The sequence below is a fragment of the Panthera tigris genome, chromosome F3 (assembly GCF_018350195.1).
Source record: "Panthera tigris isolate Pti1 chromosome F3, P.tigris_Pti1_mat1.1, whole genome shotgun sequence".
NCBI classification, from domain to species: domain Eukaryota; kingdom Metazoa; phylum Chordata; class Mammalia; order Carnivora; family Felidae; genus Panthera; species Panthera tigris.
This window is the reverse complement of record NC_056678.1, coordinates 65,424,029-65,436,264: the sequence shown is the minus strand read 5'-3', so window position 1 is coordinate 65,436,264 and position 12,236 is coordinate 65,424,029. Positions and strand designations below refer to the sequence as shown.

The 12,236-nt window shown below is 44.0% G+C and overlaps 1 pseudogene; it reads right to left on the bottom strand.

Moving 5' to 3' along the window:
• Positions 1–7,851: 7,851 nt before the first annotated feature.
• Positions 7,852–11,913, bottom strand: LOC122235770 (annotated as a pseudogene).
• Between the last annotated feature and the right edge of the window lie 323 nt (positions 11,914–12,236).

Below are 12,236 nucleotides of genomic sequence, written 5' to 3'. Positions count from 1 at the left end.
ATTGTTACTGTCTTCCGTGTGACTTAGCACATAGACCACAGAAGGTGCCTGATGCAGAGCAAACAACAGAAACGCCGATTTCTCACCCAGAATGCCAGAAGGCAGAAGCGTTCAGGAAAGGGAGGCAGCAAGCCTTTCTGAACCTCAGAGTGTGTGATTAGTTTAGTAAAACACCTCTGAAAATGTTTAAGAAATGCTATACAGCCAGAACCTCTCCTCCACCTGTGCAGAAGGCTGGAGGGTGACTTTCTGGGGACATTTACAGAGATGAGGTGTGGGGGGGGGGGGGTGGGGGTGGGGGGGTGCCATAGCAATTTTTTAAAAAGTAAGGAAGAGGCAAACCTTATAGGATACTGACGAAAAAGGCTTACAAGCTCCCAATCAGGAAACTGAAGGATATTCCCTGGGCAACTTAGCATTTCCTGAACAAAGACCAAAAGATATGGAAAGTTCGGTGTCATCCTATGTTGAAAAAGTAAGCTTATCCTAAGAATCCAAAGAAAGCATCTACACCACATCACTCAGCTTTATCACCCTCATAAGGAAAGCCCACCACTCAAGATATCCCAGCCCTTCACACACACACACACACACACACACACACACACACACACACACTTTCCAAACAGATAGTCATTAGTGAACTAGTCATATTACAAATGGACTGACAAGGATCCCCAAGCATTTGGGAATAACATGAAAACAGACATCGCCTGACAAACAGGTAACAAAAGAACATGGGAGAATCAGATACGGCCCAGAGAGCAGATTAAAGTCTTTCCAAAGACACATATTCAACATTTTCAGAAGGACGTGACAAGATGCCGTATTGGTGAAGCAAAAGTGCTGCTGTATAAAAGGCATGTTCTGAGAAGCAGAAAGAGCTTTGACAAATTAAAAATACATTACCTGAAATAAAAAATTAAACGGCAGACTTGGGGGAGAAATTTGAGGAAATGTCCTGAATACCAGAACCAGATGGCAAATAGGAGAAAAATCAGGGGCCAACATATGAATATCGACGATAAAAGATGTTGAATCATTGACTAGACAGACTTCAAACATAAGTAGAAAGGGTTAAATTTTCAAAGACATAGTAAAAAGAGAATTTCAAAAAGCAAAAGGACATGAGCTTCCGGCCCAAACGACTCCCATGATGAAAACAATCATGGCCACATGCAAAATACATCTTCACGAAGTTTCTAAAAACTATGCTAAAAAGGCGACCTTACAAACGTCAAAATAAAAAGCCAGATAGAATAATAAGCAATGGACCAAGGATCAAAACGGCCCTGGACTTTACGCTACAAAGTAGAAAACCATGAAATAGTGGCGTAAACATTTTGAGGGAAAACTAGTCCCGCTAATCTTAGAAATTGCTGGTTATTTTACCAGCACAAGATGGGTTTATATGGGAATAAGAATTGCAGTCCGGGGCAAACAGGCTGCAGCACAACCCTACGCAAGTCTGAGAACAAAGGAGAGGCACCTTCCTTTTAAGGGGAAAAGGGGGGATTGGGGAGGGCTGTTAGCAACTAGAAGTCCATTGGAGGAAAGGGGGAGTTTCAAGTATGGTGCTTTGCACTGGCTGAGCTGTTCCCCGGGAGATGTAGCCTCCTGGAGTAGTAGAGTGATATCCATAGGACGCAAGGTCCAGTCATGTAGGGTCAAGTCCCTCTCTTCCTGCTGGGTCTGCAGTGATGAGGAGTGGTACGGCTGACAGCACCCCTGCAGAAGCCTCCAGACTCCATTTTTCAGGAGACTTCCCATCACTAGTTGTCAGTGTCCCAGACCAGAATTCTAAATTCAGCCAATCATCAACCAAGTGCGAGAGTTAAATAACACTTTTTACGACATGCAAGAGCTCAAAATTTGCTTCTCCCCTCTTTCTCAGGAAGCCATGGAAACGGAGGTGTATACACTGAAGATGAAGAATCCAGGAGACAGTGAATCGAGAAGAGCAGAGAGGGAAGGGGACCCCCCAGGTTGGAACTGAAGTGTCACATCCCTCCAATCAGCTAAGGAGCAACTGGGAAAAACTGGACAAAGGCAGAGGGCTCCTGGACAAGTGGCTCCATGAAAAGAAAAAGGGAAATTAAGAAAGGACTGATATTACGGACCACAGAGAGAAAACAAAAACAAAAACAAAAAACAAAAACGTTTAGCCTTCTTGTTCAAGAGATACGTGTTTATAGCACATGGCACGGATCAGCTGTGAATAATATTCATTGAATCATTGTCACTGAAACAGTAAATGACAACTAAAATAAGAATGTAAACCTATATTGAAAAAGGGGAACGAGGAAGCGTGTGAGTTAGGAAATGAGGATGGAAACTGATAAAGTTGTTGAAAATAGTGTGATGGTTGATTTTATGCGTCAACTTGGATGGACCACTGTGCCCAGACATTTGGTCAAGCAGCATTCTGGATGTTTCTGCGACGGTGTTTTGAGTGGAGATTGACATTTAAATTGGTGGGCTTTCAGTAGAGATTTCCTCCATAATGTGGGCGGGCCTGTTGAAGGCGTGGATAGGACACAAGACGGACCAACCATGAGCAAGAGGGAATTCAGAAGATGGCCTCAGACTTGAACTGCAGGACCCGCGCTGCCCTGGGCCCCCAGCCTGTTGAGCCACCTTGCGGACTTGGGATTTGCCTGCCTCCGTTATCATGTGAGCCACTTGGTAAAAGTAAGCCTTCATCACCTCTCTCCCTCGTACACACGTGTACATAAAACACACACACACACACACACACGTAACTGGTTCAGTTTTTCTGAAGACCCCAAAAACAGGTTGCCTCTAGGGAAAAGGAAAGGGTAGGAGGGGTGGAGTAGAGAATCACTTCCTTTTGTGTGTGTGTGTGTGTGTGTGTGTGTGTGGACATGTGTATATATTTTAGTAATACTTGAATTTTTAAACTGTAGGTACACTATTTCCCAAACATAAAAATGTTTTAAAAAGGGTAATTACTAGGTGAAGAGGTAGCGAGTGGAAAACTTTCAAGCCAGTACAGAGCGTATAAAACAGACCATCTAAAAACTGAGTAAAGGTTGAGAAAAAGGGGAAATAAGGAGAAACATGATACAAGGGAAACCCAAAATAAGAATAAACCTCCTGTAATAATTACATAAATATCACGTGGACTAAAATTCATTGAGAAAAAAGGGCACTAAAAGGCAAATGGAGTTCTGATAAAAATTTTAAAAAAAGAACGATTTCACCAAAAACGTGTAGACGCCATCACTGGAATGGACCTAACAGCCAAGCTTCAAAATATATCAAGCAAACACTGACAAACATACAAGGAGAAACCGGCATCGTAAAGTCATTTACGAGACATTAAACATTTTCAAAACACTGGTAAGGCAGACAAAATGTGAGAAAATAACCAAAGTTTTCAAAAGGTGAGAAAAACCCTTGGACCCAATTTTAAATTATTTTAAGGTACCCACGATTTTTCACAAAAATCTGACCACACTGTCTGCTGCAAAGAGATGTCCTTGAGCTTCAACACACGGCTTTCACACACCGTGCAGTACATTTGAAAAAAAACAACCGGGCCGCCTGGGTGGCTCAGTCGGTTAAGCGCCGACTTCAACTCAGGTCACGATCTCGCAGTCCGTGAGTTCGAGCCCCGCATCGGGCTCTGGGCTGATGGCTCAGAGCCTGGAGCCTGCTTCCGACTCTGTGTCTCCCTCTCTCTCTGCCCCTCCCCCGTTCATGCTCTGCCTCTCTCTGTCTCAAAAATAAATAAAACATTAAAAAAAAATTAAAAAAAAAAAAAAAAAAAACACAACCACAGAAGTTCGCTACCCACCCCTTGCTAGGCCCTTCCCACCACCATCCCTACAGCTGCAAATATAAAAATATACTTTGGAAAAAAGAAGTATAAAAGAGGAAATAAAAATGTTAAAAAAAATTATAAACCATTTGAAATTAAAAGATAAAAATGCAGACTAGCAAAATCAGAGTGGTGTATGAAAAAGTCCAGAGGTAAATCCGCTTCCCGGAAAAACCTAAAATGGAGTGTTTAATTCAAGAATGCAGAAAAAGAAAGCGAATACAAAGGAAAAAAATTTTCAAGTAACATTACATTGGTAACATATGAGTTAATGCAAAGACAAAGACAAATTAAATAATTAGATGGGCCTTAAAGATTGAAGTAAAAATAGCAATAAAAATGAGGCCTTGAAGATATTAAAATTTTGGTAGTTACCCCTGAGAGCAGATGAGGGAAGGATCACCCAAATAAAATCACAAACGAAATAAGGACATAACTAGGGATGCAAATACAGCTGTTAAAATGATAACACCACGAGACGCTTTAGATTAATTTGAACACCCGGACCAAACGTACAATTCTAATAATACTAATTTGTAATAATGGTCTGAGAAAGATTAGAAAATGAACAGAGCAACAGTCAAGAGACAGGAAAGTGACAGTGAAAATGCAGTTTTCATCCCTCCTCAAGACAAAGAGACCAAAGGTTTAAGAGCAGACATGCAGATTCTTTCAGGTTTTAGAAAAATAGGAGAATCTCCTCAGCTCAAATCATGAGGCCACTAGCCTCAAAAGCTTTGTATCAAACCAGAAACAGGCAGTTAAAAATACAAAATTAAACACTAATGTCACCTACAGATGAGAATAAATAAAATTTTAAAAAAAGAATCCATAGTTAAAACAAAACAAAACAGCATCGTTGTCCAAGCTGGGTTTAAAAAAGGAATGCAAGGATGAGTCCACAGTAGAAGAATCAAAATGTATTATTTCAAAGGATGAGAAACATAAAACGTCAGATGTAAATCCAACATCCAGTTGATCATAAACATTCTTATCAAGCTGAGACTAAAACGAAATTTCCTTTACTTATGCGCAGCTATCAGAAGTCCACAAACGTCATTTCATGACTGCGTTTGAACATTCCAGCTCAAGTCAGAAAACCCCAAAACTACACACGTATCAGCAAATAGAGAAGACAAGACAGATACGTTTTGTTTGCAACTCTCTTCTCCTCCCGACTTAAAACACAGCAGCATAAAGCACTCATTAGAAAATGTGTACAACGATGTACAAAAAAGCAAAATGTATAACAAGGACAGCAAGAGGTAAGGGAATAATCTACACTGGGACAAAGTTTTTGCCTCTGGGCAAACTAAGTTGGTATTAATAAGAATTAGCATGTTTTTTAAGGTAAAAAATTGTAATCCTTCTCAGGGCAACCACTAAGAAATCAACTCAAAAAAATCCGGGAAAGAAAAAACATGGTACACTAGAAAATACCTATCTAACAGAAAAGAAGGCAGGGATAGAGGTCCAGAGGAAGGAAAAATACATGGCAGACAGAAAACTAACAGTAAGTGGGAGGTGTAGCTCCTACTTGATCAGGAAGTACAAAAAAATAGAAATAAATTAGATAATCCAATCAGGAGGCTGAGATCGGCAGAATGGAGTAGGAAATTTTAAGCCAACTATACAAAGTCTGCAAAAGACAGGCCATAGATTCAAAGATACAAATAAGGTAAAATTAAAAAGATGAATGAGACATGCCTGGCAAGCAGCAACCCAAAAGTATCTGGAATGGCTATATTAATATCAGACAAAATTAACTTGAAGACCAAAATTGCTGCAAGACAAAACTGATAAAAGTTCAATGCATCAGGAAGAGATGACAATTATCAACTGTACATTCACCTACCAGAACCCCAAAACACGTGAAGCAAAAGCTGACAGATTTGAAGGAAAAGATAGGTAATTCCACGGTAATAGTTGGAGCCCTTAATACTCTGTATTCAACAATGGGTAAAACAACCACAAATAAGACCAACACGGAAGTAGACACAAAAACACTATGAAACAGCTACAGCAGACATCCATAGAACATTCCACCCAAACTATCAACACATATACATCCTCATCCAGTCCACAAGGAACATTCTTCGGGACAGACCGTATGTTAGACCATTAAGAAGCCTCCATAAATTTAAGGGTATTGAAATCAAACAAAGTATGTTCCCTGACAGCAGTGGAATTAGAAATCACCAACAGAAGGAAATTTGGGAAATTCACACCTATGTGGATATTAACACGCTTCTAAATAATTACCGATGTGTCAAAAAAGAAATAAAAAAGAAAGCACTTTAAGATGAATAAAAATGAAAACACATCCCCAAACTTATGGAATACAGCAAAAGCAGTGCTTAGAGAGAAATTTAAAGAAGTACATGTGTGTATTAAAAAAGAAGTCAAGTCATTAACCCAAGAATCATCTTAAAAAACTAGAAAAAGAAGAGGACACTACATCCAAAGCAAACAGATGGGGAAAAAATGAAAAGATTGGAGGGGAAATAAATAATATAGGTAACAGAATTTAAAAAATTAACAAAACCCAAAGTTGACTGTTTAAAATGATCAACAAAGTTGATAAACCTTTAGTTACACAGACCAAGAGAAAAAGAGGACGCAAGTTGCTAAAATCAAGAATTAAAGGGAAGAGATCACCAGTGACCTTACAGAAATAAAAATCATAGAGGAAGGCTATGAACTGTGTGCCAACAAGTTAGGTGACCCAGATGGAATGGACAACTTCCCAGAAAGTTGCAAAATTGCCTTAAGAGGGAATAGAAAATCTGAATAGACTTACAAGAAGCAGAGATTGCATCAGTAATCAACAAAGAGTAGCCCAGAACCACCATTAGCTTCGCTGATGAAATCTATAAAACATTAAAGAATTAATACCAATCCTTTACACACTCTTCCACAGCATAAAAGACGAGGAAATGATTTCCAACTCATTCTAGGAGGCCAGTATGACCTTGATACCAAAACCAGACAATGGCATCACGAGAAAACAAGAGGAAAAGCCACAGACCTATATTCCTGATGAATATAGATACAAACATCCTCTACAAAATGGGATCCAGCAACAATGCCATCATGCCATCTTGAGGCATATATCCAAAAGAAACGAAAAAGTGTCCACACAAAAACGTATAGGCTGATGTGCCCAGCAGCATTATATTTATAAGAGTTACAAAGTGGAAACAGCCCAAATTCCCATCAACTGGTGAATGGATACATAAAGATGGCATGTCGATATATTAGAATACTATTCGGCCATAAAAAGGAATGAAATATTGATCACATGCTACAACATGGATGGAGCTTAATCACATTGTGCTAAATGGAAGAAGGTAATCACAATCGTGTGATCCCGTGCATCTGAGATGTGCAGAATAGGCAATTTCATAGATAGAAAGTCAATCCGCGTTTGTGAGTGGCTGGGGCGAGGGGAGAAACGAAAAAGTGGCTGCTAATGGCCACAGGGGTCTTTGGCAGTGATGAAAATGTTCTGAAATTAGGTAGTGCTGACAGGCGCACAACTCTGATTTTAGTAAAAGCCAGTGAATTGCATATTTTAAAAGGGTGAATTTTACATTCTGAATTCCATCCCAATAAAGCTGTTGTCTATTTCTGTTGTTTTTGTAAGGTGCTCAGACAAGTTTGTTATTACAGTAAATGGATATTTTTCTATGAGATCCTTCTGGAGAATATTACGTCCCGTTGCCGGAGAACATAAAGGAAGCACTGTGTAAATGGGGCCACCTTCACTGATGGGAAGATTCAAGGATGCAAAGATGTCAGTTCTTCCCAGATCAATCTACAAATTCAATGCGATCCCAATAAAACTCCCAGTAAGATGCTGCATGCATACTGACAAACTCATTCTAAAATTAGTCCAGAAGTAGAAGCTCATTCCTTTATTTAACAAATATTTATTGAGTGCTTACACTATGTCACTTTTATTAAAGCTGCTGGGGTGCAGCCAGCAAAATGATAAACAACCTCACTGCTTTCATGGGGCTTATGTTTAGGAAATGTGCAAAAATAGACGAGGCTCTTTCAGAAAAAAAATGACAATGGGGTTTTTTTACTTGATCTAGCAGATACCAACATACCTCATAAATCTATACTAATTAAAACAGCATAAAATTGGCACAGAATAGCCAAAATAGATCCATACACCAGAACAGAATCCTAAAACGGATGCGTATGCATATACCGATTTGGCCCATGACAGAGAAGGGACCACGGTTGAATAGACATGAAACGTGCAAACATGAAACTCTCTTTCATTAGATTTTTTTTTTTTAAACCGCACTTCCTGGCTCTGAACTCCAGTGTGCTTAGAGCCAACTACTACAAAAATATCCATCCAGTGTCTCTTCCAGTTGGATGCTGGCAGTCCAAAGGACCGGTCTGAAGTTTCAGCTGGTGCTAGGAAGCATCAAAAACTCTGGTTTGCTGGGTGGGGTCAGGAGTGAGGAAAATCAACAGGGAAACAAGTTTCGGGAAGCCAGCCTTTCACCCACAAACTGAGCACTGAGGGGTAATGAGCCTCCTGATCCCAACTCTCCATTTCTTTTCTCCACTCTCCTGCGCAGGCGTGCTCCCTGAAGCCCCTTCCGAGGGACCAAAGGAATGCTCGAAGAGAGGAGGGGCCGGCACGGCCTCCTCAGGTCCTTTGCTAACCGCCCCCAAGGAGTGATGCTTCCTACCCCCCGCCACGGCCACTTCTGGCTCTGACCTTGATTCTAAGATCTGCGTGGTCGGTGAAGGCAGATGCGGGTGTGCTTCCAAAGGTTCTGTCCAGTCAAAACCGTTTTCATGATGAAGCGGACGTTCCTCACCTTTTTCGCTCATTCTCTTCTGAGAGAAGTTTTTCAGAGGCTACACGATATGCGATAGGGCATCAGGTCACATGCGGGAGAACCGGGTCTCTTGGATGAAACCAGATGCTGGTTTCACATTAGCAAAAACGTACACGGGCGTCACTCTTTTTGTCTGGGTTGTAGTTATTTTTCGTAACAACGTGACTTGTGCTATCATTTGGATTGTTATTTTTAAGTGAATAAAACATACTTTGGAAATCTTTTGGTTTTAATTTCTACCAAATTAAAGTGGTCAGGTGGTACTAGCAAAGACTCTTGGGTCCTCCTTCATTTTTACGAAGAGTTTAAAGGGGTCCCCCGGTCACAAAGTATGGGATGGCCCAGCCTTCTTAGAGCCAGCTTCACAGCATCAACGGGTCATACAGCCCTCAATAACCACCACTTGGGTAAATGAGCGAAGAAATGAATCAATATACCAGCTTTTGAAGGACACAGGACATACCATGTCGAACACGGTTCCTGTTGCACACGAAACACTTAATGCATCCGTGTCGTCTTCTCTGACACTGAACTAGAGGCACCGGGCTGGAAACTGGGAGTTTAACATCATAGCTCCTGTGTCTGTAGGAAGATGTCCGAGATGCTGGCAGGGTAACCGTGGCCTCCACCCCCCCTCCACGTAAACTCCTGTCTCCAGCTCTTGGCAGAACTGGGGACAGATCTGGTCCTCTGGACCCACAGAGGCTGGCTCAGTCTAGGAACCCCCGTGCTGGTACCACACTTAACAGCAACTCCAGAACTTGTACATCTTACACATCGTCTCGACCAGACCCGAGTTAGAGATGTGAGAGGGACTCCAGTCGATAAGGGCGGGCTGGGAAATGAGGCTTTCAGACAACCCAGGACTGAACGAAGATTGTGGGCAAGGACACTGGCACCTATTTGTTTCCAGGCTCCTCGTCTATCCCTCGATCAGCCCGGCGGCGTGGGATTCTGCAGGTGTCCAGTGTGACACTAAGGGGGTCCATCCACAGCTTAGACATCTGGATTCAGGATAATTCCCAGGAGAGGGCAGTAAAACCGTGATGGCCATTTCTGACAGAAGCATCCAGAGGAGAGGATGCTTTTTTCCTCAAGGGCACAAAGCCTCCTGCAGACCAGCCACAGCCCTGCCCACGCTATTCCCTGGAGGTCCCAATTTTGCCCGTGAAGTTCCCGCATCTTGTAAACGGATTCACTAAAAGGAACGAGAGACAATAAAGAGAAGTAGATTCGAATCCCGAGTCTTCAGCTGTCTAATTCTGTATGCTTGGGCAAATCAATGCCACCGATACGTGCCTCGGTCTCTTTATTTACGGCACAGGGGTGATCGTTGCCGGCCGGCCTGCCTACCTTCCAGATCACATAAAAGCCTGCAGGTGGAAATTCCTTATAAATCGTGAGGCGTGTCCAAAGGCAAACAACTTTACCATTGGTGTGATACTAAGTCCCGGTATTGACATGCCACGGCCGTGGGGGAGGCAGGAACAGCACCCGGGAGGAACAGCATCCAGCAGGGCTCAGCACGGGCTCCCTGGGGCGGGGGGCGAAAGAGACCGGATGGAGAGAAAGAGTAGTGCATTTGCGCCAAAGTCTGGCAACAAATGAAAACGTGAGAGGAAAGTGCATAAGGCGCAGCCAGATTGACCAACCCCATCTCTCCTGGAGGTCCCCTGGCCTCAAAGCAGAACCAAATTTTTGGAGCTTTTTCCAAGGTGTCCAACATGAATCTTCCTTTTTTTGTGTGTTATTTGGCAGATGTAAGAACTGGCCAGAATCCCCAGGGCCTGTTACCTGCGTTCATGGGAATATGACTGAAGTGTGACAGGAGACGTCTCCTGAGAGGACACTGCAGGGGCAGGCCCCATTGGAGGCTCCGTGGAGCCGTGGAGAATCACGATGGCCCTGCGAGTCAACACTCAGAGGAACGAGTACGTGGAGAGAACCTATCACGGTCTCGATGCACTGAGAGTTGAGCGGTGGTTTTGCCACGGCTCCGCACCGGGCACCTTTGACCTCCTTGTTCCCCAGGCTGTACACGACAGGGCTCAGCAGGGGAGTGAGGACGGTGTAGGTCACAGAGATGAGTCTGTCCTTCCCCCACGGAACTCTGGGACTTGGGCTTGAGGTAGACGGCGGAGGCACAGCCACAGTGGACGATGACCACCGTGAGGCGGGAGGTGCAGGTGGCAAAGGCCTTCTTCCGGCCCTGGGCGGAGGGGATCTTGAAGATGGTGGAGACGATGAGGACGTAGGAGAAGAAGACCGGGCCCGTGGGCAGAATCAGGACACAGACGCTGACGACAAAGTTGATGATCTCGTTGACAGGGGTGTCCACGCAGGCCAGCTTCAGCAGGGGCCTGACGTCACAGAAGAAGTGAAAGATGACAAGGGCGTCCCAGAAGGGCAGGCCAAACACAGATGTTACCTGGCCAAGGCCACGCCCAGGCCAATTCTTAGAGACGCAGACGTCCACTGGCACAGGCCTCTTCCCTAGGACGGCTGTGGTGGTGAATTCTGTGCGTCAGCTTGACTGGGCTAAGAGATGTCCAGACAGCTTGCAAAACGTTAATTCTGGGCACGCCTGCGAAGGTGTCTTTAGAATATATTAGCATTTGAATCAGCAGACCGAGTGGGGAAGATCACCCTTATCCAATGTAGGCAGGGATCATCCCATCTGCTGGGGGCCTGAATAAAGCAAATGGCAGAGGAGGGCAAATTCTCTGTCGGTGGATGAGCTGAGACATCCGTCTTCTCCTGCCCTCACGCATCAGTGCTCCTGGTCTCGCGCTTTCAGACTCAGACCGGGATTTACACCACCAGCTTTCCCGGTTCTACACAGCTTGCAGATGTGAGATCGTGGGACTCCTCGGCCTCCTTGAGCACATGAGGCAAATTCCTACAGTTAATCTCCTACACGTATCAATAAAACCTATCGGGTTCTGTTTTTCTGGAGAACTTCGATGAATACGAGGACCGACTACCACAGGGGTTGCAGATGGCCACACAGTGATCAGGCTGCGTGGCCAGGAGCAGGAAAAGCATTGTGGGCTGCACAAGTGAGGCAGGAGACGAGTGGGCATGGCCGTCTTGACTGGCAATGGGCCGGTGAGGACTCAGGAGGCCGGATAGGATGCAAGGAACGACGGCCACAGCGTAGCTGTTCTCCGAGATGGAGAGCATGTTTGGGAAGATGTACATGTCCCACATAGAGACAGTCAGCTGATTGCCGATGAAGGGAATATGGAGGCGATGGTCCAGAAAAATAATAGTCACGATGAGGACACTGTCGGAGAGAGTCACAGCAGGTACAGAATTAGAAGGACAAAGAGAAAAGGAGGCCAAGCCTGGGTGACCTCCCAAAGCTGGAGGAATCTGTGAGGAGGAGCTTGGCTGCAGCAAGAGTTCAGCCTTGGCACTGAGAAGGGTCCGGATCCACATGAACCGGCCAAAGGGAAGGGAGGGCGAGATTCTCGCTGCACAACAGGTTACACTGTGCTCCGAGCTGCAGGCGAGAGTGCTGC